Source organism: Balaenoptera borealis (assembly GCF_965194805.1).
Source record: "Balaenoptera borealis genome assembly, chromosome: X".
NCBI lineage: Eukaryota > Metazoa > Chordata > Mammalia > Artiodactyla > Balaenopteridae > Balaenoptera > Balaenoptera borealis.
The window spans coordinates 76221343-76249284 of NC_138881.1; the positions used below are offsets into that span (position 1 = coordinate 76221343).

The following is a 27942-nucleotide window of genomic DNA, read 5'->3' on the forward strand; positions in this document are numbered from 1 at the left end:
CATGACCACTGGCTTCCCCTCACATGTTCTCACCAGTGGGACCGGATCTCTCATGGCCACCAACCACCCCCCCCTGCACCTGCTGTTACCAGGGCTCCAGTGACCCTGGCAGCCATGCCACCTCCGTTCCCTGTCCTCACCAGGGCAGACATGAGTGCTCCAATGCAGCCTCGGGAGCATACCCCAGTGGGTGGCCCACACACAGAAGTGGGGCTAAAACCATACCTGAGCCCCACAGGCTAGGTGACTAAGGAAAAGGAATGAAAATCTTTCCGTGCAACTGCACAGGCTGCAGATTAAATCCCTGTGATCAGCTTAGTAAACCCTGTGTATATAGAATGTCTGAATGGACAACGAGTGTTCCCACAACTGAGACCGGTCTATGGGGGCAAGTACACATGAGAGTTGGGCCAGGTAAGAGACTGAGCTGCCCCAATAGTGCCCACAGCGTGTCCAGAGACCTACCTAGAGGTATTGGAGGACCTCGTGGGGAGGTGGATGTTGGCTGTGACTCACGGTGGGGGTAAGGATACAGACAGCTGAGACCCCAGGAAAATATTATTATTACTACAATTTTTTATGTTTTGTTTTGTTCTGTTGTTGTTTTATTATTATTATTATTAGTTTTAATTTTCTTTAATTTTTTAAATATATTTTTCATCTTTTATTTTTTTATTTTTCTATTTCTACTTTACTTTTTTTGGTGTTTTATGCTTTTTCCTTGTTCTGCTATGTTTCGTTTTTAATCATTTTTTGGTCGTTTTTGTGTGTTTGTTTGATGTTTTCTTTGCTTTGTATTAGTTTGCATTCTGCTTTTGTTTTGTTTCTTGTTTATGTTTTTGTTAGTTTTGTTTTTAATTATTTGATTTCGTTTATGGGTTCTTTTATTTGTCTGGTTGTTCTCTTGTTTTCTGTTTTCTTTGTTTTTGTTTCTTTTTTTGTATGTGTGTGTTTCTTTCTTAGTTTTTGTTAGTTTGGTTTTACTTTTACCATTTGTCTTGAGTTTTAGTTGTTTATTCATTTTTTTCTTTTTTTTAACTGTTACTGTTTTTGTATTTGATATTTGTCTTGGGATTTGTTAGTCTGTTTGTTTTCTTCCCACACCCCCTTGTTTTTTCTTTTTCTTTTTTTTTTTCTTTTTTGTCGCACCATCTTGTTTCCCAAGCAGGGGGTCAGGCTTGAGCCTCTGGGCTGGGAGCACCAACTCCAGGACACTGGACTGCCAGAGAATTCCCAGCCCCAGGGGATATTAAACAACAAGAGCTCTCCAGGAAGTCTCCATCTTGACTCAATTACCCAGCTCGACCCAATTGCTTGGGGGCCCCGGTTCTGGACGCCTCATGCCAAACAACAAGCAAGACAGGAACACAAACCCACTCATCAGCAGACAGATTGCCTAAAGGCATACTAGGCTCACATACACCCCCCAAGAAAACGACCTGATGTGGACCTTCCCATCAGAAGGACAAGATCCAACTCCATCCACCAGAGTGCAGGTACCAGTCCCTCCCAGCAGGAAGCCTACACAAGCCACTGGACCAAACTCACCCACTGGGGGCAAACACCAGAAGCAACAGGAACAAAGATACTGCAGCCTGTGGAAAGGAAACCTCAAACACAGTAAGTCAGACAAAATAAGAAGACAGAGAAATATGTTGCAGATGAAGGAGCATGGTAAAAACCCACAAGACCAAAAAAATGAAGAGGAAATAGGCAATCTACCAGAAAAAGAATTCAGAGTAATGACAGCAAAGATGATCCAAAATCTTGGAAACAGAATGGAGGCATGCATCAAGAAAATACAAGAAATGTTTAATAAGAATTAAAGAACAAACAGTGATAAAAAAACACAGTAACTGAAATTAAAAATACACTAGAAGGAATCAATAGCAGAATAACTGAGGCAGAAGAATGGATAAGTGAGCTGGAAGATAGAATGTTGGAAATAACTGTTGAGCAGAATAAAGAAAAAAGAATGGAAGAAATGAGGACAGTCTCAGAGACTTCTGGGACAACATTAAAAGTACCAACATTGGAATTATAGGGGTCCCAGAAGAAGAAGAGAAAGAGAAATTGTCTGAGAAAATATTTGAAAAGATTACAATTGAAAACTTCCCTAATATGGGAAAGGAAATCGATACCCATGTCCAGGAAGCACAGAGAGTCCCATACAGGATAAACCCAAGGTGAAACATGCCAAGACACATATTAATCAAACTAATAAAAATTAAAGACAAAGAAAAAATTAAAAAGAGCAACAAGGGAAAAGCAAAAAATGACATACAAGGAATCCCCATAAGGTTACTAGCTGATTTTTCAGCAGAAAATCTGCCGGCCAGAAGGGAGTGGCAGGATATATTTACAGTGATGAAAGGGAAGAACCTACAACAAAGATTACTCTACCCAGCAAGGCTCCCATTCAGATCTGATGGAGAAATCAAAAACTTTACAGACAAGCAAAAGCTAAGGCAATTCAGCACCACCAGACCAGCTTTACAACAAATGCTAAAGGAAATTCTCTAGGCAGGAAACACAAGAGAAGGAAAAGAACTACAAAAACAGACCCAAAACAATTAAGAAAATGGTAATAGGAACATACATATGGATAATTACCTTAAATGTAAATGGATTAATGCTCCAACCAAAAGACACACATTGGTTGAATGGATACAAAAACAAGACCTGTATATATGCTGTCTAAAAGAGACTCACTTCAGACATTGGGACACATACAGAATGAAAGTGAGGGGATGGAAAAAGATATTCCATGCAAATGGAAATCAAAAGAAATTTGGAAGAGCAACATTCAGACAAAATAGGATTCCTTGTTACAAGAGACAAGGAAGGAAACTACATAATGATCAAGGGATCAATCCAATAAGGAGACATAACAATTGTAAATATTTATGCACCCGATAGAGGAGCACCTCAGTACATAAGGCAAATGCTAACAAGCATAAAAGGGGAAATCAACAGTAACACAAAAATAGTGGGGGACTTTAACACCCCACTTACACCAATGGACAGATCAGCCAGAAAGAAACTTAATACGGAAACACAAACCTTAAATGTCACATTAAACCAGATGAACTTTATTGATGTTTATAAGACATTCCATATGAAAAGAGCAGAATACACTTTTCAACTGCACATGGAACATTCCCAGGATAGGTCACATCTTGGTTCACAAATCAAGCCTCAGTAAATTTAAGGAAATTGAAATCATATCAAGCACCTTTTCCAGCCACAATGCTATGAGATTAGAAATAAATTATGGCAAAAAAAACACAAAAATACAAACAACAACAAAAGAAACACAAACACATGGAAGCTAAACAATATGCTAATAAATAACCAAGATATCACTGAAGAAATCAAAGAAGACATCAAAAAATGCCTAGAGACAAATGACAATGAAAACACAATGACCCAAAACCTAAGGGGTACAGCAAGAGCAGTTCTAAGAGGGAAGTTTTTAGCAATACAATCTGACCTCAAGAAAGAAGAAAAATCTCAAATAAACAATCTAACCTTACACCTAAAGCAACTAGAGAAAGAAGAACAAACAAAACCCAAAGTTAGTAGAAGGAAAGAAATCATAAAGATCAGATCAGAATTAATGAAATAGAAATGAAGAAACCATTAGCAAAGATCAATGAAACTAAAAGCTGGTTCTTTGAGAAGGTAAATAAAATTGATGAACCTTTAGCCAGACTCACCAAGAAAAAAAGGGAGAAGATTCAAATAAATAGAATTAGAAATGAAAAAGGAGAAGTTACAACGGACATCACAGACATATGAAGGATTATGAGACTACTACAAGCAACTATATAACAATAAAATGGACAACCTGGAAGAAATGGACAAATTCTTAGTAGAGTACAACTTCCAAGACTGTACGAGGAAGAAAGAGAAAATATGAACAGACCAATCACAAGTAATGAAACTGTGATTAAAAATATTTCAACAAACAAAAGTCCAGGACCAAATGGCTTTTCCAGTGAATTCTATCAAATATTTACAGAAGAGCTAACACCTATCATTCTCAAACTCTTCCAAAAAATTGTAGAGGTTGGAACACTCCAAAACTCATTTTATGAGGCCACAATCACCCTGATACCAAAACCAGACAAAGACATCACAAAAACAGAAAATTACAGGCCAATATCACTGATGAACATAGATGTAAAAACCCTCAACAAAATACTAACAAACTAAATCCAAAAACACATTAAAAGGATCATCCACTATGATCAAGTGGTATTTAACCCAGGGATGCAAGGAATCTTCAATATACACAAATCAATCCATGTGCAACACCATCTTAACAAATTTAAAAATAAAAACCACATATTCTTCTCAATAGATTCAGAAAAAGCTTTTGACAAAATTCAACACCCATTTATAATAAAATAATGTGAGACTAGAGCAAACACATCTCAACATAATAAAGACCATTTATGACAAACCACAGCAAACATCATTCTCAATGGTGAAAAACTGAAAACATTTCCTCTAAGATCAGGAACAAGATAAGGGTGTCCACTCTTTCTATTTTTATTCAACATAGTTTCAGAAGTCCTAGCCACAGCAATCAGAGACAAAAAAATAAATGAAAAGAATCCAAATTGGACAAGAAGTAAAACTGTCACTGTTTACAGATGACATGATACTATGCATAAAAAATCCTCAAGATGTCACCAGAAAACTACTAGAGCTAATCAATGAATTTAGTGAAGTCATAGGATACAAAATTAATGCACAGAAATCTCTTAAATTTCTATACACTGACCATGAAAGATCAGAAAGAAAAATTAAGGAAACAATCCTATTTACCATTACAACAAAAAGAATAAAATATCTAGGAATAAACCTACCTAAGGAGGCAAAAACCTGTATGCAGAAAACTATAAGAGGCTGATGAAAGAAAACAAGGACAACAAAAACAGATGGAGAAGTATAGAATTTTCTTGGATTGGAAGAAGCAATATTGTGAAAATAACTATATAACCCAAAGCAATCTGCAGATTCAATGAAATCCCTATCACATTACCAATGGAATTTTACTTAAAACTAGAACAGAAAGTTTTGCAATTTTTATGGAAACCCAAAAGAACCTAAATAGCCAAAGCAATCTTGAGAAAGAAAAATGGAAAAATGGAGCTGGAGGAATCAGGCTCCCTAACTTCAGACTATACTACAAAGCTGCAGTAATCAAGACAGTATGGCACTGGCACAAAAACAGAAATATAGATCAATGGAAGAGGATAGAAAGCTCAGAGATAAACCCATGCAGCTATGATCACCTAATCTATAACAAAGGAGCCAAGAATGTACAATGGAGAAAAGTCAGCCTCTTCAATAATGGTGCTGGGAAAACTGGACAGCTACCTGTAAATGAATGAAATTAGAACACTTCTTAACACCATACACAAAAAAAACTCAAAATGGATTAAAGAGCTAAATGTAAGGCCAGCCACTATAATACTCTCAGAGGAAAACATAGAACACTCTTTGACATAAATCGCAGCAGGATCTTTTTAACCTACTCCCTAGAGTAATGAAAATATAAACAAAAATAAACAAATGAGACCTAATTAAACTTAAAAGCTTCTACACAGCAAAGGAAACCATAACAAGACAAAAAGAAAACCCTCAGAATGGAAGAAAATATTTGCAAACCAAGCATCTGACAAAGGATTAATCTCCAAATTATGCAAACAGTACAAGCAGCTCAATATCAAAAAAACAAACAACCCAGTCATAAAATGGGTGGAAGACCTAAATAGACATTTCTCCAAAGAAGACATACAGATGGCCAACAAACACATGAAAAGATGCTGAACTTCACTAATTATTAGAGAAATGCAAATCAAAACTACAATGAGGTATCACCTCACACCAGTCAGAAAGGCCATCATCAAAAAATCTACAAACAATAAATATTGGAGAGGGTGTGGTGAATAGGGAACCCTCTTGCACTGTTAGTGGGAATGTAAATTGTTACAGCCACTATGGAGAACAGTATGGCGGTTCCTTAAAATCTAAAAATAGAACTACCATATGGCCCAGTAATCCCACTCCTGGGCATATACCCTGAGAAAACCATAATTCAAAAAGACACATGCACCACAATGTTCTTTGCAGCACTATTTACAATAGCCATAACATGGAATCAACCTAAATGTCCATCAACAGAGGAATGGATAAAGAAGATGTGGTATGTGTATATATATATATATATATATATATATATATATATATATATATATATATATATATATATACACACACAATGGAATATTACTCATCAATAAAAAGGAACAAAATTGGGTCATTTGTAGAGATCTGGATGGACCAAAGAAGGTCATACAAAGTGAAGTAAGTCAGAAAGAGAAAAACAAGTATCGTATATTAACACATATATGTGGAATCTAGAAGAATGGTATTGATGATCTTATCTGCAAAACAGAGAGACACAGACATAGAGAACAAAACTATGGACACCCGGGGGAATGCGGGGGGTGGGATGAATTGGGAGATTGGGATTGACATGTATACAGTATTGATACTATGCATAAAATAGATAACTAATGAGAATCTGCTGTATAGCTCAGGGAACTCTACTCAGTGCTTTGTGGTGGGCTAAATGGGAAGGAATTCCAAAAAATTGGGGATATATGTATAGTTATAGCTGATTCACTTCGCTGTACATTAAAAACTAATACAACATTTTAAAGGAAGTATACTCCAATATAAATTAATTATTTAAAAAAAGTACAGAGGACATAAAATGAAAAACAGCTATTCCTTCTAACCCCCAGGTCACATTGCCTAGACACAGTAAGTGTTAACCAACATTTATTTACTGCTGAATTTTTAATGCATATTCAAATACACACATTATTGGCTAATAATTTGAAATATATTTTTTCCCTCCTCATGTTCTCTACATTGCCGTCTTGATCTTGTAAGCAGATAGCTAATTCTATACATTATTGACTCAGGGAATATATAGAAGGATACCAAAAAACTGGAAACCTGGGAACTACTTCCTAGCAGCACTTCCAGAGTCCAAATGAATACTTTGCCACTCACCTGCTATGAGCCCTTGGGTAAGTTATCTCAGATGACTGTACAAACATCCTTATCTGTAAAATTGATAACATAATAGTAATTTTCTTATATGGCCATTATTGGACTTAATTTATTATATGTAAATGTCATAGAAATGTGCCTGGCACATAGTAAACATCATATAAGTGATTTCTTTTATTGTTGTTGTTATCATTATCTTTACTAATACTAAATTTATCATCGTTATTTATATTATAATGCCTCTATGCCCAAAAGACACATGCAATCCTGGATGACAGATTCTCAGCAGAATGTTGTGTAGACAAATAATCAAGAAAAAATTGAGCTCCTAAATATCAAGATATTATTTAGACCTGATGTCCTGGAGTGAGGTTCAGACACGGAAAAGCTAAAGGCTGAAGTTGGTTTGATAATATTGTTTTGGTAATTTTTTTCTCTATCAGCCTAGTAGAATGAAGCCTCAAGAAATAGAAATTAAGTCCTTATAAAAAATAAATTATGATTTCTGGCACATGCAAACAAAAATGGGGCTAAAATATCCATATTTTTCTATAGTTAGTCTTTGCATAAGAGTACATCTTAGACAACAATACCTATGTATTTATAGGTAACATTACTTCATTATTTTAGACTGCTGAATGCTATCTAATGGTTGGGGATGAATACAATAATTTATCCCATTCCATATATTTTTAAATGATAAACCATCATTTTTACAATAACTTACATTGTAAAATGCTTAGACTCTATGGACATATTGTTATGGACTGAATGTTTGTCCCCCTCACCAAATTCATATGTTGAAACTTACAACTCCCTTGTAATTGTATTAGGATGTAGGGCCTTTGGGAGGTAGTTAGGGTTAGATGAAATTATAAGTGTTGCATCCTCATGAATGGAATTAATGCCCTAATAAGAGTTACAAGAGAGCTTGCTTTCTCTCTCTGCTCTCTGCCATGTGAGGCTATAATGAGAAGTTGGCAGTCTGCTACCCAGAAAAGAACCTAACCAGAACCTAACCTTGCTGGCACTTGATCTCAGACTTCTAGCCTCCAGAACTGTGAGGAATAAATTTCTGCCGTTTATAAGCCATTAATTCATGATATTCTATTATAGCAGCCCAAAGTGACTATGGCACATATTAAAACAAATCAAAAAGTTAACCATAATCTGACTCACATATCATTAATATTATCAAATTGATACATTTCTTTCTTTTTTCTCTATGTACAAACTATTTTTTACATAAATGGAGATTAGAAGCCATTTATATGTTGACTTTTTTGGAAGCTTTGACCATTTATTACAGCTTTATTTATATGTATTTCACATAAGATTCACTCATTGAAAGTATACATATCAGAGGTTTTCAGTATATTCACAGAGTTGTTCACCATCATCATGATCTAATTTTAGAACAATATCTCAAAATAAAATCCAGTACCTATTAGAAGTCACTCTCCATTCCTACTCACTACCCCAACTCTAAACACTCACTAAGCTACTTTTGTCTCTGAATTTGAGTGTTCGAATATTTCACATAAATGAAATCATACAGTATGTTGTCTTTTGTCACTTGCTTCCTATATTTACCTAATGTTTTCAAGATTGATCCATGTTCTATCATGTATCAGTACCACATATCCTTCTATTGCCAAATAACATTCCATTTTACTGCTATAATGTAGTGGTACTCAGCTTGTAGCTTTAATTACCCCATTTTTGAAACCTTTCTTGATTTCTAAATATTGGGTTTGCCAAAAAGTTCGTTCTGTTAATTAATACGCTGTTCAATAAAGTTCTTGATGAAATGAAAAATGTGTCTTTTATTTTTACTTAAAACTTAACGAACTTTTTGGCCAACCCAATACCTTTCTTTTCCTTTCTGCTTGTCAGTATGTCCCAATTTTAGCTAATAAATTTTGCAGGAGCTGCCCAAAACTGCTCAGTCTTGAAGGGGCAGAGATAGAAACTTTCAACTAAAGTTTTCCATCTATAGGCAGGATGGGCAGACTTCCTCTCCAAATTCGGGAAAGCTCCCTCTTCACCTTAGCCCAAAACTGCTGTCTTTCAAATTAACCGACTTAATCTTAGATCTGTTTTTAAGAAACATTTCAGAATGGCTGATGCATGCAAGAACTCAAGGTTGCTGACTACATCTCCTACATCAGGTAGGAAGTGTCTGGACTTTCACAAGACTTCCAGAACCGAAGATTAACTACCAACACCCCTTTCTTCTTTTTGCTTTTTGTTGTGCCTTCCCTTTAAAAATTTGGCCTGTCTTGCAGGAAGTTCAGTAACAATATTACACTTTATTTTTCATTCATCAGTTGATGGGCATTTGTGTTGTTTCCCTGTTTTAGCTATATGACTAATGCTGCTAAGAATATTTGCAGACAAGTTTTTGTTTGAAAGTATGTGCTCATTTCACTTGGATATACGCTTAGTAGGAAAATTGCTGGGGCATATGGCATCTCTATATTTTGCATTTTGAGGAAATGCCAAAATGTTTTTCAATGAAGCTGCACCATTTTATGTTTCCATCAGCAGTGGATGAGGATTCAGATTTATTTGCATCCTAATCAACACTTGTTATTGTCTGTATCTTTGATTATAGCCATCCCAAAGGATGAGAAATGGTACCTTATTGTGATTTTGATTTGCATTTCTCTAATAACTAATGATGTGGAACATCTTTTTTGAGTTTCTTGGACATTTGTATACCTTTTTTGCAAGTATGTTTGTTGAATAATTTTGCTCATTTTTATTTGTATTGTTTCATATTTTATAGTTGAGTTAAAGGCATTTGTTATAAATTCTGAATACAAGGCCTTTATCAAATATAGTGATTGCAATTTTTTACTCCCATTATCTGTGCTGCCTTTTCACTTTCTTGATGGTAACATTTAAAGTACAAAATTTTTAATTGTGAGGAAGTTTAATTTATATGTTCTTTCATTGTTTGTGCTCATGGTGGTATATCAAAAAAACCTTTGCATACCAAAAGTTGCAAAGATTTACTTTCATGTTTTCTTCTAGCAGTTTTATAATTTTAGTACTTATTCTTAAGTATGCCATTCATTTTTATTTTTATTTTTTGGTGTGTGTGTGTGTGTGTATGTTTTAAAGTTTGTGTCCAAATTCATTTTTTTTTTTTAACACGTGGATATCCAGTTATCCCAGAATGGGACATCTGAGAAAGGGCTATTCTTTTCTCATTGAATTATCTTGGCGTTAGTGTCAAAACTCAACTAATTGACCTTAAATATGAGGGTTTATTACTGTATTTTTAATGCTATTCTATTTACTTATCCTTATGCCAGTACCATATTATTTTGATAATGATAGATTTGTTGTAAATTTTGGAATTAGAAGGTTTGAATCCTCCACTTTTGTACTTTTTCAAGATTAATTTGGCTATTCTAGGTCTCAGGCATTTCTATATAAATTTTAGAATCAGTTTGTCAATTTCTACAAAAAATATATCTGGGATTTTGGTACAAATTTAATTGAATCTGTAGATAAATTTGTGGAGAATTAATGATTTAATTAATGATCAGTTAAGTCTTCTGGTCCATAAAATTTTATTTTTTCAATTTTTTTAAGCCTTAAAATATCTTTCAGCAATATTTTGTAGTTTTTAGTGTACAAGTCTTGTATTTCTATTTCTTAAAATGTATTTATATGTATTTTATTCTTTTTTCTGCTATTATAAATAGGATTATTTACTTAATTTCAGTTTGGGAATTGTTCTTTGCTAGCATATAAAATATAATTAATTTTTCTAAAATGATCTTGTATCTTGAAATTTTGCTAAAATTGTTTATTAGTTATAATAGAATTTTAGATTTCTTAATATCTTCCATGTATAAGATAATATCTAAAAGTAGAAATAGTTTTACTTCTTTCTTTCCAGTGTATTTTATTTATCTTACTTGCCTGATTTCCCTAGATAAGACATCTAGTCAATGATGAAAAAAACTGCAAGAATGGATATCTTTGCTTGTTTCTGATCTTAGAAAGAATGCATGTAGTTTTGCTCTATTAAATATAATGCTAGCTGTAGGTTTTTTGTAGAAACTATCAAGTTGAAGTAGTTTCCTTTTCCTACTTTTTGTTTTTTTTTATCACAAAAAAGTGTTGAATTTTGTCAAATGCTCTTTCTGCATCCATTGAGATCATCTGATTTTTGTCCTTTGTTCTGTTAATACGATGTATACATTAGTTGATTGTTCAGCTGTTCAAACAACTTTACTGGGATAAATTCCAATTGGTCAGGATGTAAATATGTTGCTAGCTTCAGTCTGCTAGGTTTTTGTTGAATATTTTCCCTTCTATAATCATAAGGGTGATAGGTCTATTGTTTTCATGTGATCTCTTTGTTTTTAGTATCCAGGTAGTAATGACCTCAGAATGAGTTGGGAAGTGTTCTTTTCCTTCTATTTTTTAGAAGAATATGTGAAGAATTAGTATTAATCTTTTTTTAAAGTAATATTGAATAAAATTCACCAGTGAAACTATTCAGGTGTGACATTTTCTTTATTGGAAATTCTTAAATTACTAATTTACTCTTTGCTTGTTATAAACACTTTCACTTGTCTATTACTTCTTAAAAGTCAGTTTTGTGTGTTTTGTCTTTCTAGGGATTTGTCCATTACTTTTAATTTATTTAATTTGCTGGCATAAATCTGTTCATATTATTGACTTTTTTAATTTGTTTTTTATACGAATTTTTGTTATCTTTATTCCTATAATATTAACAGGGATGTCAGATCTTTCAATCATGATTTTATAAATTTGAGTGTTCTTCTGTTTTTGTCTTTTAAGTCATTCTAGCTGAAGATTTGGTAACTTTGCTGATATTTTCAAGGAACCAACTTCTGGTTTCATTGGTTTTCTTTCTCTCTCTCTCGTTTTTTTTCCATTCATTATTTTAGTTCCACTCTAAACTTTTATATGCCTTTCCTTCTGCTTGATTTGTGTTTAGTTTGGTCTTTTTCTTCTAGCTTTTCAAGATGGAAGATTAGGTTGCTTTATTTGAGATCTTTTTTTTTTCTAATAAGCACTTACAGCTTATAAATTTCTAAGCATTTTTCTATGTACCTCCAATAAGTTTTTTATGCTGTGTCTTCATTTTCATTTATCTCAAATTATTTTCTGATTTCTCTTTTAATTTCTTCTTTGTCTCATTTGTTATTTAGGAGTGTGTCATTTTATTCCTGAATATTTGTGGATTTCCAAAATTTCTTTCTGTTATTTATTTCTATTTTAATTCCATGCAGTTAGAGAACATGTGTTTTATAATATCATTTTCTTAAATATCTATACCTTGCTTTATGGGCTAGCATATGATCTGTTGTGGAAAATATTCCATGTGAGTTGAAAAGGATGTGTATTCTGATGTTATTTGGTGGAGAATTCTATAGGTGTCTTTTACTACTAGTTCATTTATGGTGTTGCTCAAGTCTTCTATGTCCTTTAATCTTCTGCCTAGTTTTTCTGCCCATTATTAAAGGTGCTATTTTGAAGTCTCCAATAATTAATTTTGCATTGTATATTTCTTTTTTTTATTTCTGTCAATTTTTGTATCATGTATTTTGAGGGCCCTTTTGTTAGGTGCATGTATGTTTACAGTAATTATGTCTTTCTAATACATTGACATTTTAGGATTATAAATTGTTCTTCTTTGTCTCTAGTGATCTTTTTTCTAAAATATTATTTGTCTGATATTAATATAGCCAATTCAGGTCTGTTTGGCTACTTATTGCACAGTCTATTTTTTTCTATTCTTTTAATTTCAAACTGTTTGTGTCTTTGAACACAAATTGTGTGTGTTTTAAACACTATATAGTTAGTCATGTGTTTTTTGATATTTTGTTTGTTTTTTATTTCATTCTGCCAATTTCTGCCTTTTGACTGGAGTATTTAATTTATTTATATTTAATGTAATGACTGAAAAGATAGGTTTACCTCTGCCATTCTTCTATTTGTTTTTGACATGTTATAGTTTTTTGATTCCTCTCTTCCTTTGTGTTAAATAGATATTTTCTAGTGTACCTTTTAATTCCCTTGTTGTTTCTTTTAGCATATTTTAAAACTATTTCTTTAGTGGATACCTTGAGATTACAATTAATATCTTAACTCATAACAATCTTTCTGATTAATTCCACCCTAACTTCAATGGCATAGAAAAATTTTGCCTTTACATAAAACTCCATTATCTCTCTCTTCCTTTGTAGTTCTGTCATAAATATTACATTTTTACACACTTTATGTCCATCAACACAGATTTATAAGCATTGTTTTATGTACTTTTTAAAGAATTAGATTGGAAAAAAAAGTTACTAACAGATAATACATTACACTGTCTTTTATATTTACCTATGTAGTTACATTAACCAGTGCACTTTATTTCTGTATATGGATTTGAGTTACTGTCCAATGTCCTTTCATTTCAAGTCTACTAGTAATAAATTCTCTAAGGATTTGTTATCTGGCAATGTCTTAATTTATCCTTAATTTCTGAAAGATAGTTTATCTGAATATAGAATTCTGGGTGGACACAATTTCCCTTTAAGCACCATAAATATGTTATTCCACTGTCTTATGGCCTCTGGTTTCTGATGATATCATGCCTTTTTTAATTTTACAGAGGATTCTTTTTATGTAATAATTTGTATTACTCTTGCTGCTTTCAAGATTTTCTCTTTAACTTTCATCAATTAGACAATGATGTGCAGAGGTATCAATCTTTTTGACCTTATTCTACTCAGAGTTTATTGAGATTCTTGAAAATATAAATTGACATTTTAAAATCACATTTAGAAAGTTTTTTTTTTGCTATTACTTCTCCAGATGGTTTTTCTGACCACTTACTTTCTTTTCTCCTTCTAGTAATTGCATTTTATACATATTTTTATGCTTGTGTTCTATAGTTTGCTGAGGTTCTGTTAACTTTTTTCCTCATTTTTTACTTCTCTGTTCCTCAGATTGGATAATTCTTATTGTTCTGCTTTTGTGTTTATTAATTATTTCTTCTGTCAGCTCAAATCTGTTTTTGAGCTCTTATAGTAAATTTTTTATTTCAGTTATTTTGCTTTTCAATGCCACAATTTCTGGTTTGTTAATTCTTATAATTTTTGCATCTTTATTCATGTTTTTTAAATTTGTAAGACATAATTTTTATACTTTCCTTTAATACTTTAGATGTGGTTTCTTTTAACTCTTTTAGCATATTCATAACAGTGACTTCAAAGTCTTTGTCTACTAAATCCAAAATCTGGTCCCTTCAGATACACTTCATATTGATTATTTTTTCCTGTGTATATGGTATTATTTTCTTTCTTTCTTTCTTTCTTTCTTTCTTTCTTTCTTTCTTTCTTTCTTTCTTTCTTTCTTTCTTTTTTCACGGCTCATAATTTTTTGACTGAGAACTGGAAATTTTAGATACTATATTTTAACAATACTTGTATTAGATTCCACTATCCCCCAAGAATTGTTATTATGTTGATTTCATTGTAATGTTTCTTTTTTCAATTATTTCTTGAACTAACTATATAGATTCCATATCTCCTGCAATATAAGATTTCTGGGTGCTCTACTAGTTTATTTTAAAGTTCTTTTCTTTCTGGGTCCAGATTTTCTCTCTCTTTTTTAAATTGAAGTATAGTTGATTTACAATATTATATTAGTTTCAGGTCTACAGCATAGTGATTCAGCATTTTTACAGATTATACTCCATTAAAAGATTACAAGATAATAATTCCCTGTGTTATATTATATATATTTGCTGCTTATCTGTTTTATACATAGTGGTGTGTATCTCTTAATCCTATACCTCTAATTTGCCCCTCCCATTCCCTCCCCACTATGGTAACTGATAGTTTGTTTCCTATATCTGTGAATCTGTTTCTGTTTTGAATATACATTCATTTGTATTTTTTTTTAGAATCCACATATAAGTGATATCGTATAGTATTTGTCTTTGTCTGACATATTTCACTAAGCATAATATTCTCTAGGTCCATCCACGTTGCTGCAAATGGCAGAATTTTATTTTTATGACTAAGTAATATTCCATTGTATTTATATATACCACATCTTCTTTATCTATTTGTCTGTTGATGGACACTTGGGTTGCTTCCATATCTTGCCTATTGTAAACAGTGATGCTATAAACATTGGGGTGTATGTATCTTTTCAAATTAGTGTTGTTATTTTTTTCCAGATATATACCTATGAGTAAAATTGCTGGATCATATGGTAATTCTATTTTTAGTTTTATGAGAACCTCAGTACTGTTTTCCATAATGGCTACACCAATTTACATTCCCATCAACAGTATACAAGTGTTCTTTTTTCTCCAAATCCTCTCCAACATTTGTTATTTGTAGTTTTTTTGATGATAGTCATTCTGACAGGTGTGAGGTGATATCTCATTGTTGTTTTGATTTACATTTCTCTAATAATTAGTGATGTTGAGCATCTTTTCATGTGCCTGTTAGCCATTTGTATGTCTTACTTGGAAAAATTTGTATTCAGGCCTTCTGCCCGTTTTTTGATTGGATTTCACGTTGGACATTGAGTTGTATGAGCTGTTTATATGTTTTGAATATTAACCCTTTATCAGTCATATCACTTGCAAATATATTCTCCCATTCCATAGGTTGTCTTCTCATTTTATTAATGGTTTCCATTGCAGTGCAAAAGCTTTTAAGCTTAATTAGGTCCCACTTGTTTATTTTTGCGTCTATTTCTTTTGCCTTAGGAGACATATCCAAAAATAAGCCTGGATTCCTGGTGATAACACCTGCGTCATTATAATTTAGTGTTGAGCCAATAATAAAACAGAAGTTTTCTTTTAGCATCTTGCCTGTATGACTTCTACCATTTGCCAAGGTGATCTGTGTGGAAAGACATGCTTTTAAACTTCAGGCAGTTAACAAAACAGCCTTAGTTTTCACCTCCTGCTGCTTGAGGCTGCAAGGACAGCCAAAGGTGGGTGACTGGTGCTTTTTTCTCACGTCTTTCCTGGCTTGCACATATCCTTGCACACATGTGAAGACTTAAAGTCCCATTTAATATGTTGGAGTTTTTCAAAGTTTCCTATGATCTTCTAATTCCTCAGAATTAAAAAAAAAAAATCTCAGCCAGAGTCTTTCTTAAAGCCTTGGATATCTGAGATGTTGCCAGCACCTCTGGTAATGCCATGGGGTAGGTGACTCCTTTCCTGCACACTGCACACCCCCTCACACACATGCACAAACACACTGCTGTGCTTCAAAGCTAATAGCCATTACACTCTAATAAAAGAGATTTCCCAAGGTGCTACAAGTTTGGATAAAATATTGACTGTTCCCTAGGGATTGGATTTTTAGTGGAATTCCAAAAGCACTCAGGTCTCTCAGCTGTCTTCACTGTTGTGGGTTTTTGGCTACTGCATCTCTGTGTTGGGAAGGGAGTGGGATAGGAATAGCAGGTTAAACTACCAACTCACAGTTTTACAGACTTAGTAGACTTTCTATATGATTTTTCAGTTTGTTTTGTATTTGATTAATTGCCAAAGTTCTGAAATGGTTAATTTTAATTAGTATTCTCACATTTTCATTTGTTTTGGGGAAGAATGATTTCACCAATTTCCTCACTCTGCCATTCCAGAAGGTGATTTTCACTTCTCTATTATTGGATTTTACACTTCTTTCAGTTTTCATTGTGTTTTTGCTATTATTTTTAAATGTTCCTTTGATTATTATCCTACTACATTTATCTTTGAATACATTTGTGAGTGTACATATGAATTCCTAGTATTAGAATTGGAAAGATAAAAGATGTGCACATTTGAAATTTTGAGAGGTATTACCAAATGGCTCTCAAAAAGTTGTATCAATTATTCTTTTACTGTCAAATATTGAGAATATATGATAATATCACTCACATAAATCTTGTGCATATTTTGTTAGATCTATAACAAATTATTTTATTTTGGGGAATGCTAATGTAAATGGTATTGTTTTTAATTTCAAATTCCATTTGTTCTTTGCTGGATATAAGAAAGTGATTGACTTCTGTATATTAACCTTGTATCCTGCAACCTTGCTATAAACATTTATTAATTTGAGGGTTTTTTGTAAATTATTTTGTATTTTCAACATAGATAATCATATTATCTGCAAACAAAGACTTCTTTTTTTCTTCCCAATCTTTATATCTTCCATTTCCTTTTCTTGTCTTTTTTCATTAGCTAGAATGTCCTTGGTATTCTTTTTTGGTGTGAATTCAGTTTATCATTTAGAATCACCTGCTCTCATGCTGAGCAACTTCCTTTAGTATTTTCTAAGGATATTTTCTCAACTTTTGTTTATATGAGAAAGATTTCTTCATTTTGTTTTCATTTTTGAAAGACAGCTTTGTTGAATATAGGATTGCTGGTTGAAGTTTTATTTTTCCTTTGAGCACTTTATATAAGCTATCCCACTGCTTTTTCTGGCCTCTATTATAACTGTTGAAAAGTTAGCTCTTAATCTTACTGGTTTTCTGTTGTGACTGATGAGTTTTTTCCCTTGCTACTTTCAAGATTTTCTCCTTGTCTTCAACTTGCAGTGTTTTTACTAAGATGTGTTTTATTTGTGGATCTTTTTTGTCTATGCGAGTTGGAGTTTTTTGGGTTTCCTGAATGTGTAGGTTTTTGTATTTTAATAAATTTTGGAAGTTTGGGCCTTTATTTCTTTGAATATTATTTATGTTCCTTTCTCTTTGTCCTCTCTTTCTAGTACTCATTATATTTTGGTATGCTTGATGGTGTCCCACATTTCTCTAAAGATATCTTCATTGTTTCTCATCGTTTTTTCTGTTTTTTTGACTTGCATCAACTATCAGTCTTTTTTTTTTAACATCTTTATTGGAGTATAATTGCTTTACAATGGTATGTTAGATTCTGCTTTATAACAAAGTGAATCAGTTATACATGTACATATGTTCCCATATCTCTTCCCTCTGGCATCTCCCTCCCTCCCACCCTTGCTATCCCACCCCTCTAGGTGGTCACAAACCACCGAGCTGATCTCCCTGTGCTATGTGGCTGCTTCCCACTAGCTATCTATTTTACGTTTGTGTATATATGTCCATGCCACTCTCTCACTTTGTCACAGCTTACCCTTCACCCTCCCCATATCCTCAAGTCCATTCTCTAGTAGGTCTGTGTCCCTATTCCCATCTTACCACTAGGTTCTTCATGAACTTTTTTCTTTTTTCTTAGATTCCATATATATGTGTTAGTATACAGTATTTGTTTTTCTCTTTCTGACTTACTTCACTCTGTATGACAGACTCTAACTCCATCCACCTCACTACAAATACCTCCATTTCATTTCTTTTTATGGCTGAGTAATATTAAATTGTATATAGGTGCCACATCTTCTTTATCCATTCAGCCGATGATGGACACTTAGGTTGCTTCCATGTCCTGGCTATTGTAAATAGAGCTGCAATGAAAATTTTGGTACATGACTCTTTTTGAATTATGGTTTTCTCAGGGTCTATGCCCAGTAGTGGGATTGCTGGGTCGTATGGTAATTCTATTTTTAGTTTTTTAAGGAACCTCCATACTGTTCTCCATAGTGGCTGTATCAATTTACATTCCCACCAACAGTGCAAGAGTGTCCCCTTTTCTCCACACTCTCTCCAGCATTTATTGTTTCTAAATATTTTGATGATGACCATTCTGAGTGGTGTGAGATGATATCTCATTGTAGTTTTGATTTGCATTTCTCTAATGATTAATGATGTTGAGCATTCTTTCAAGTGTTTGTTGGCAATCTGTATATCTTGTTTGGGGAAATGTCTATTTAGGTCTTCTGCCCATTTTTGGATTGGGTTGTTTGTATATTTGTTATTAAGCTGCATGAGCTGATTGATAAATTTTGGAGATTAATCCTTTGTCCATTGCTTCATTTGCAAATATTTTCTCCCATTCTGAGGGTTGGCTTTTCGTCTTGTTTATGGTTTCCTTTGCTGTGCAAAAGCTTTTAAGTTTCATTAGGTCCCATTTGTTTATTTTTGTTTTTATTTCCATTTCTCTAGGAGGTGGGTCAAAAATAATCTTGCTGCGATTCATGTCATAGAGTGTTCTGCCTATGTTTTCCTCTAAGAGTTTGATAGTGTCTGGCCTTACATTTAGGTCTTTAATCCATTTTGAGTTTATTTTTGTGTATGGTTTTAGGGAGTGTTCTAATTTCATAATTTTACATGTACCTGTCCAGTTTTTCCAGCACCACGTATTGAAGAGGCTGTCTTTTCTCCACTGTATATTCTTGCCTCCTTTTTCAAAGATAAGGTGACCATATGTGTGTGGGTTTTTCTCTGGGCTTTCTATCCTGTTCCATTGATGTATGTTTCTGTTTTTGTGCCAGTACCATACTGTCTTGATTACTGTAGCTTGATTACTGTATAGTCTGAAGTCAGGGAGCCTGATTCCTCCAGCTTCATTTTTTGTTCTCAAGATTGCTTTGGCTATTTGGGGTCTTTTGTGTTTCCATACAAATTGTGAAATTTTTTGTTCTAGTTCTGTGAAAAATGCCAGAGGTATTTTGATAGGGATTGCATTGAATCTGTAGATTGCTTTGGGTAGTACAGTCATTTTCACTATGTTGATTCTTCCAATCCAAGAACATGGTATATCTCTCCATCTATTTGTATCATCTTTAATTTATTTCATCAGTGACTTATAATTTTCTGCATACAGGTCTTTTGTCTCCTTAGGTAGGTTTATTCCTAGATATTTTATTCTTTTTTTGCAATGGTAAATGGGAGTGTTTTCTTAATTTCACTTTCAGATTTTTCATCATTAGTGTATAGGAGTGCCAGAGATTTCTGTGCATTAATTTTGTATCCTGATACTTTACCAGATTTATTGATTAGCTCTAGGAGTTTTCTGGTAGCATCTTTAGGATTCTCTATGTATAGTATCATGTCATCTGCAAACAGTGACAGCTTTACTTCTTCTTTTCCGATTTGGATTCCTTTTATTTCTTTTTCTTCTCTGATTGCTGTGGCTAACACTTCCAAAACTATGTTGAATAATAGTGGTGAGAGTGGGCAACCTTGTCTTGTTCCTGATCTTAGTGGAAATGGTTTCAGTTTTTCATCATTGAGGACGATGTTATTTTTAAGTTTGCCTATTCCTTCTTCTGTAAGTTCAGATCAACTCTTCAGACGCATAATTTTTTTTTAGTTACTTCAATTTTCACTTCCAGAATATTCATTTTTTTATTATTTTTATCTTTAGGTACTCTCTATTTGATACAATATTCTAATCATACCATCCTTTGCTTTCATAAATATAGTTTCTATATGTTCTATGAACCTGTTTATAATGGCTATTTTGAAGTCTCTTTCTGAGAAATCTGACATCTAGTCACCCTCGTAGACAATTCCTCTTGCCTGCATTTTTCACAATGTATGAACTATACTTCCCTTTGAAGGGGAGAAAAAAAAAACTTTTTCTTTACCTTCTTAGGTTCAGTAGCAGGGACTTGTGAATTAAACTAAAATAAATGCATATTAATAGGAGAAAATTTTATTGTGTACATACATGGGGTTTCTCGTCGAAAATAAGTGAAAACCCCAAAGAGGCACTTAGATCCAGGGGCTTATATATTATATTAACAAAGGATGATAAAGTATAGAGAAGACACTGGATAAGGAAAAGTGGATTTGGAGTTCTGGGAGTTGGCATATGTTGTGGGAAGGTAACTAGAAAATGATTGCTAAGTCAGGATTTTTTTATAAGGTGTGTTGTGCAGTCTTAAGTCATCTCAGGTGACAAGATTTGTCTCTGGAGTTGTTTTCCTCTTCTTGCTATGGGAGACGAGGACACATATACAAATGTAAATTTCCTTTACAAAAGGAAATTTCTATCTTCTCATTTTAGGACTGAGGATTCCTCCTGTGTTTGCAGTTTCTTAATTGTCTTCAACTCAAAATAATCCTTATGCCAAAGTAGCATATATTTGTGTAGCATATTCTGATCCCCTTCAACCATTCTTTTATGCCTCATCATTTTTTGTTTAAAACTGGACATTTAAAATAATATATTTTAGCAACTCTTGGTACTGTTCCTCTCTCGTTGGGGACTTTCTCTTGTTACTTGTTTGATTATTTCTTTAGTGACTGGTTAAATTATTTTAGTGAAATCTAGTCTCCCCTCATGGTATTCAGCCTCTAATGTTATTTTTTTAGGGAGGCACAAGTTTGTGTATACTCACAATAACCCTGGGATGACTGGTTTTCAAAGAGCTCTCTTCCTCTCATTCCCCGATTATGTTTAGCCATTAAACTCCACTAATTGTTGGCTGATTGATTAATGCTTTTTCACCATGCCCTGGAGCATAAATTGCTCTACAAATTGATTGTATCAAATTGTGTCCCTTTAAGAAGAAATAGTTTCTGAAGTCAGTGTTTGATATTTGTCCTGATCTCAGGAGACATCCTCCAGGAGTCTTTTTCTCACGTATTCTGCAAATTAGATGACCTATAATTTAGCATATATTTTAATTATTTTCTCAGTGGCCTTTCATAACAACTTCCACTGTTCTTGAGAGTGCCCTTAAGCTTCAACTTTTCCATGCACCATTGCAGATGATGTCAGACCTTTAGGAAGAGAAACTATCAGTTATATGGCTTGCTTCCCCCCCGCCCCAGGCAAAATCTGTGATCCACAACTCTGTAACTGGGGACAATGTTAAACTCCATCGGAGTGACATCCTCAGTCTAAGAGCTGAATGCTTGGTGGAGAAAGTAGCAGCTGATCTGAAGTTCTCATGATTTGCCTTTACTCATATGAGAACATCACCTTATGAACCAAGATTATCAGAGTCCCCATCTTCTCAGTGTGACACATCCAAGGCAAAGCTTGCATTCCATGAGTGGGGGTTGGGTGGGAAAAAAAATACCCTGCCTCTCAGCAGCATTCACTGGGGACTTAGTGTCAGTAACGTGTAGCTGGCCACAGGATGAGAAATATTGATATTCTGTTTATCCTGGAGAGAAATCCCTGTTGTTACTCCAAAACTGGGTTTGCCTCTTGGTGGGTATTGAGTCAAAAGACACGACCAAGCCAAAGAGTGGGAAAAAAAGGATTTATCATACTTGCAGCAATTAAGAAGAACACTGGGAATCTTTCCCAAAGCAGTGTCTACACCAACAGGAAAATTGAGGAAGTTTTAAGCTAATGGTACATGTATATTCATGAAGAGGCTTGGGCAATGTATGCATATGCATGAAGGGGCTTGAACAGAGAAGAATTCAACAAAAAAATTGGAGTAAAGGTCTATAGAGTCGAAGCTTTAGTTGATTGAAGTCACGAGAGTCAGAAAAGGTCAACATCATCACCCCTTAAGTTCCAGTTGATCTGGTGGTTGAGCACTAGAGGTAGGGGTTAAATTCTGCAAAACAGCTTAAGAAAGTGCTTCAGTCTACTCTTTACCATTGAAACAGAACTAGGAGGCTTTACAACTGATTTGTTATCTTTGCTATTGTTCTTTCTCTTGCTTGATAACAGTCCTTTGTTCTTTTGTTTCCTTAAGATAATTGTTTAGTGAGACCTATTTAAGGGCAAGCATTGTGGCCAAGCTTAGATCACAAAATGGCTTAGGCTTAAAATGGCTTCTCTTATGTCAAAAAGCTTTATCTTGTTCTCTTCCTCTGGTAACCACCCCCCCCAACCTACCTACTTACACTGTGACTAGGAGCTGCAGGAGAGTGTGACCTATGTTCTTGGTGGCAAGAGTCCAAAGTAGAGTCTCTGCCTCACTGAGCTGGGAGGGATGGGAAGCTCAGTCTTGGTTCAAACACCACAGACTCACATTTCTTATTGAATAGTCACAAATTTTGTTGAATGGATTTTTTATTAGTTCTTTGCCCTTAGCCATTTCCATTTATTTATTTCTCTCATGATTTTCGTGAGTTTTGTGGAGCTAAGTTCATTGATGTTCCTCACACTGTCATACTGCAAATCAATTCTAGGGCTTTTGTTTAATGATTTGAAATAGGGGCCACCATTCACTTTTTTCTAAACAGATTACTAGTAGCTCCAAGAAAATTTATTAAAAGACATTATTTTTCATTGACTTTTATTGGTGTCTTTTTTTAAAAATCAAGTAGATATTTTCTGTGGGTCTATTCCTGGTCTTTGTAATTAAGTCAGTTACTTAGGCTGGAATCACAATGCTTTGATTACTATAGCTTTATAGTATGCTTATAAATATATGTTTGGGAAGTATGATTAAAATTAGCTATAGAAAAGACTTAAGAAATAATATAGTCCAATGGATTAAAGATACTTCTGACTGTAACCCATAATATGAAACAACATTTACTTTTTTTTTACCAGTAAACACACAAACACACACACACACACACACAACTGATGGAAATAATTCAAGAACAATATTTATCCTTATAATATTCAGAGAACATTAGTATTTTCTTTCATATTCTATTTTATTAACAAAACCTGGTCATAATCACCTGAATTCATTTCACAATTAAGATGTTTCAAAAAGTATTTTAGAAATAGTTATATTACTTTCTCATTTTATTGATGAGAAAATTAAAGCTTAGAGAAGTTAAATCTAGTTTCACACATGGAAAACAACACAGGTCTTTTGACTTCTAGTTTAATGATTATGCTATTCTGCGGGGAGAGTATCATAAACTGTGAGATTGGGTATTTTATTTTCAACTTTATTTATAAACATTGAATATAACCATATTCATTTTTGCTCATATGTATCATTTTCCAAATACATGCAAATTTTTCTATTTCCTTAACCTAAACCCAATAGGATTTTAAAAAATTCTATGAGTTTAATCAGAGATTAATACAAATGAAATAAAGAAGTATATGGTTTCTATATCTTTGCTTGTTCAAGCTAATCACCTGTATTACCTTCTGTTCATTGGTTGCATGTTCAATCCCACAGGAAAAATAATTTAGGAATCTAATCATCTTTATTTGAATCTCTAACTTTAATTGTGATAATAAACTTGGGATATCAACATATTCATATTATTCTATCATAAAGGATAGTGTGATTAGCTTGTGCTTTTGAAGAGACATAATATGAGATTACTAAATACATTACAGTGCCAAAAAACACCTTAGTCTATTGGGAATTCAGATACACTAAAGACATACATCAGATGTTTCTCTGTCTTACTTCCCATAAAAAAAGACTCCAAAATGACTTTGAAGAAAGGCAGTGTCTTTAAAATAAAGGTATGTAATATTTAATGTCTAAAGATTATGGCTTGAGTTCAGGACATACCACTTGAAAAGTGGAGCCCATTATATAACTCAGGGATTATCAGATCAACCTTCTTATTATGTTTAATATATTGTATCACACTTATGCCTGAAAATTTTGAAAAGAATAATAATACATTAGATGAAAACAGAAAAACAAAGATTATGGCTTAAGTTCAGGGCATACCTCTTGCTCTGTCACAGTTACCTGTAATGGTTTACTCCAGCTTCACATTATCATTGGTACCTATTCTTTGTTTCTTTATTGGCTTTCCCTTTCCACCAGTGCCTTCATTCTTTGCTCTGGATGGCTTAGGGCTCTAATCTGTACTCATATACTAACTTAGCCAAAGGTTATAGTCTTTTTCTTCTTACACATTAAAATTCTCCCATCTTTTTTCTCCTTTCCCTAAAGTCCTCTCCTCTCTTCTAGGTGACCAGTGGTCAGGAATGGTTCTAGAAAAACAAATTTCTGTTGAGGTTAGATAGATAATACAAATAATTATCTCATCACATAATTGCATAACAAACTTAAGCAATTTTAGAAAAGACCTTAAAATATATAATTTTCTAGTTGATTTCAAATACAAAAGCAAGATAATGGAAAGGCTGGTTTTGCTTTGAAGACTGTTTTACCATTCATCAAAGCACATGATGAAAAGTAGCTACCAAGACACATTTGTCTAACATTTACACAAAAACTCTCTAAGTAGACATGATAATAATTACTTTGTTCCATTCTGGGTCTGAGACACATCTTACCCTAAGGTCTTTTTCAAATCAGTAGTTATATAATCACATATGAATGAGTGTTGCATAATGAGAGAACAATGCAGATTTAAGTGGACACATTTTTCTGAAGAAGACATACAAATGGCTAACAGGCACTTGAGAAGATGCTCAACATCACTAATTATTAGAGGAATGCAAATCAAAGCAACAATAAGTCATAACCTCACACCTGTCAGAATAGCTATCACCAAAAAGACTACAAATAACAACTGTTGGAGAGGATGTGAAGAAAAGGGAACCTTTGTACACTGTTTGTGGGAATGTGTATGAAGGCTTCTCAAAAAACTAAAAATAGAACTACCATATAATCCAGCAATTCCACTTCTGGGTATAAAACCAGAAAAAAATGAAAACACTAATATGAAAAGATACATACACCCCTAATGTTCATAGCAGCACTATTTACAATAGCCAAAACATGGAAGGAAACCAAGGGCCAATCAAACAATGACTAGATTAAGAAGATACCTATCTATCTATCTATCTATCTACCTAACTCATGGAATATTACTCAGCCATAAAAAGGAATGAAATTCTGCCATTTGCAGCAACATGGATGGAACTAGAGAATATTATGCTTAGTGAAATATACAGAGAATGACAAATACTGTATATCACTTATATGTAGAATCTAAAAAATTATACAAATGAATGTATATACAAAACATAAATAGACAGATATAGAAAACAAATATATGGTTGCCAAAGGGGAGACTAAAGGGGGGGAGGGACAAATTAGGGATTGAGATTAACAGATACTAACTACTATTTATAAAATAGATAAGCAATAAGGATATACTGTATAGAACAGGGGACAATGTCCATTATCTTGTAATAACCTATAATGGAGTATACTCTGTAAAAATACTAAAAAACTATGTTGCACACTGATACTAATATAATATTGTAAATCAACTATACTTCATTAAAAATTTCAAACAAACTTTATATTTGCATTAATACAATAGCACAGTTTTACCTAGTGGATATGAGACAAAAGTTAAGAGATAACCACAGATATGTTTATTTCAGGGAATTCTCAGGAAAGTGGCATTATATAACTGTAATTGTGCAAATAATTCAAATGACAAGTGTATTTCACAAGGCACTTTAGAACTTATAGCTTTTTGTTTACTTCTGTCTCAACAAAAACAATAAAGTGTGTGAACTCCATTTCACATGGTTACTTTTAAGTTTTAGGTTATTTGAGTCTCATTGCCCAAAGTGTGATTGAAGTTCTTTGTTAAATATAATTTCAATTGATATATGTAGGAAAACTCTTTGTTTCCTTCCATGACTGGGGAATGAGATTTTCTAATGACCAATTATTAAATTTTTTATAATATTTCTATACATATTTGAAGAAGTGTAGTATGATATTTAAGTGCATAGACATTGGAATCTTTCAAATCAGACAAATCTGTGTTAAAAATCTGAGCTGTAACACTCACCAGCTAGATAATATAGAGTAATTTATTTAACTCTGTGGTGCTTAGTTTCTGCAATGGTGAAATGGAATTAAATACTTGCATCAAAAGCATGATAAAATTTTAAATAAGATAAAATATATAAGGCATTTAGTATACTACATAGGATATAGTGATTGCATTAAAATAAAGCTATTATAGTCACTTTTATTATTATTCCTTAGATATACTCCCAAGTTTTAAAGAACTACAGCAAAAATGCATACTACATCCGAAAACCATATGGTAACAGATTAGCACTCTTTTGTTGAAAGTAACAAAACTCAATTCAAATTAGCTTAGGAAAGAGCACCAGAATCATAACTAACTGCTGAACAATCATTGACAAGAAGACACTGGAACTCACCAAAAAGATATCCCACTTCCAAAGACAAAGGAGAAGCTGCAATGAGATGGTAGGAGGGGAGCAATCACAATAAAATGAGATTCCATATCCACTGTGTGGGTTGACTCACAAACTGGAGAACAGTTATACCACAGAAGTCCACCCACTGGAGTGAAGTTTCTGAGGCCCATGTCAGGCTTCCCAACCTGGGGGTCCAGCAACGGGAGGAGGAATTCCCAGAGAATCAGACTTTGAAGTCTAGTAGGATATGATTGCAGGACTTTGACAGGACTAGGGGAAACAGAGACTCCACTCTTGGAGGGCACACACAAAGTAGTGTGAGCATCAGGACCCAGGAGGAAGGAGCAGTGGCCCAATAGGAAACTGAACCAGACATACCTGCTAGTGTTGGAGGGTCTCCTGCAGAGGTGCAGGGTGGCTGTAGCTCACCACAGGGACAAGGACACTGGCAGCAGAAGTTCTGGGAAGTACTCCTTGGAATGAGCTGTCCCAGAATCCACCATTAACCCCACCAAAGAGCCTGAAAACACCAGTGCTGGGTTGCCTCAGGCCAAGCAACCAACAGGGAGGGAACTCAGCCACACACATTAGCAGATAAGTGGATTAAAGTTTTACTGAGCTCTGCCCACTAGAGCAACATCCAGCTCTACCTACCACCAGTCACTCCCATCAGGAAGGTTACACAAGCCTCTGAGATAGCCTCATCCACCAGAGGAGAGACAGCAGAAACAAGAAGAACTACAATCATGCAACCTGTAGAAAGAAAACCACATTCACAGAAAGATAGACAAAATGAAAAGGCAGAGGACTATGTGCCAGATGAAGGAACAAGATAAAACCTCAGAAAAACAACTAAATGAAGTGGAGATAGGCAACCTTCCAGAAAAAGAATTCAGAATAATGATAGTGAAGATGAT

General features: G+C 33.8%; 1 protein-coding gene and 1 long non-coding RNA gene across 3 annotated transcripts in view; both read right to left on the bottom strand.

Moving 5' to 3' along the window:
- Positions 1-27942, bottom strand: part of LOC309620697 (tigger transposable element-derived protein 1-like) — a 794894-nt gene that overhangs the window by 129840 nt on the left and 637112 nt on the right. The window lies entirely within an intron of this gene.
- LOC309620839 overlaps positions 1107-27942 on the bottom strand; it is a 415852-nt gene continuing 389016 nt past the window's right edge. The window contains exon 2 of the long non-coding RNA XR_014239687.1: positions 1107-27877. This is a non-coding gene — a long non-coding RNA (uncharacterized lncRNA). The remainder of the gene's footprint in view (positions 27878-27942) is intronic.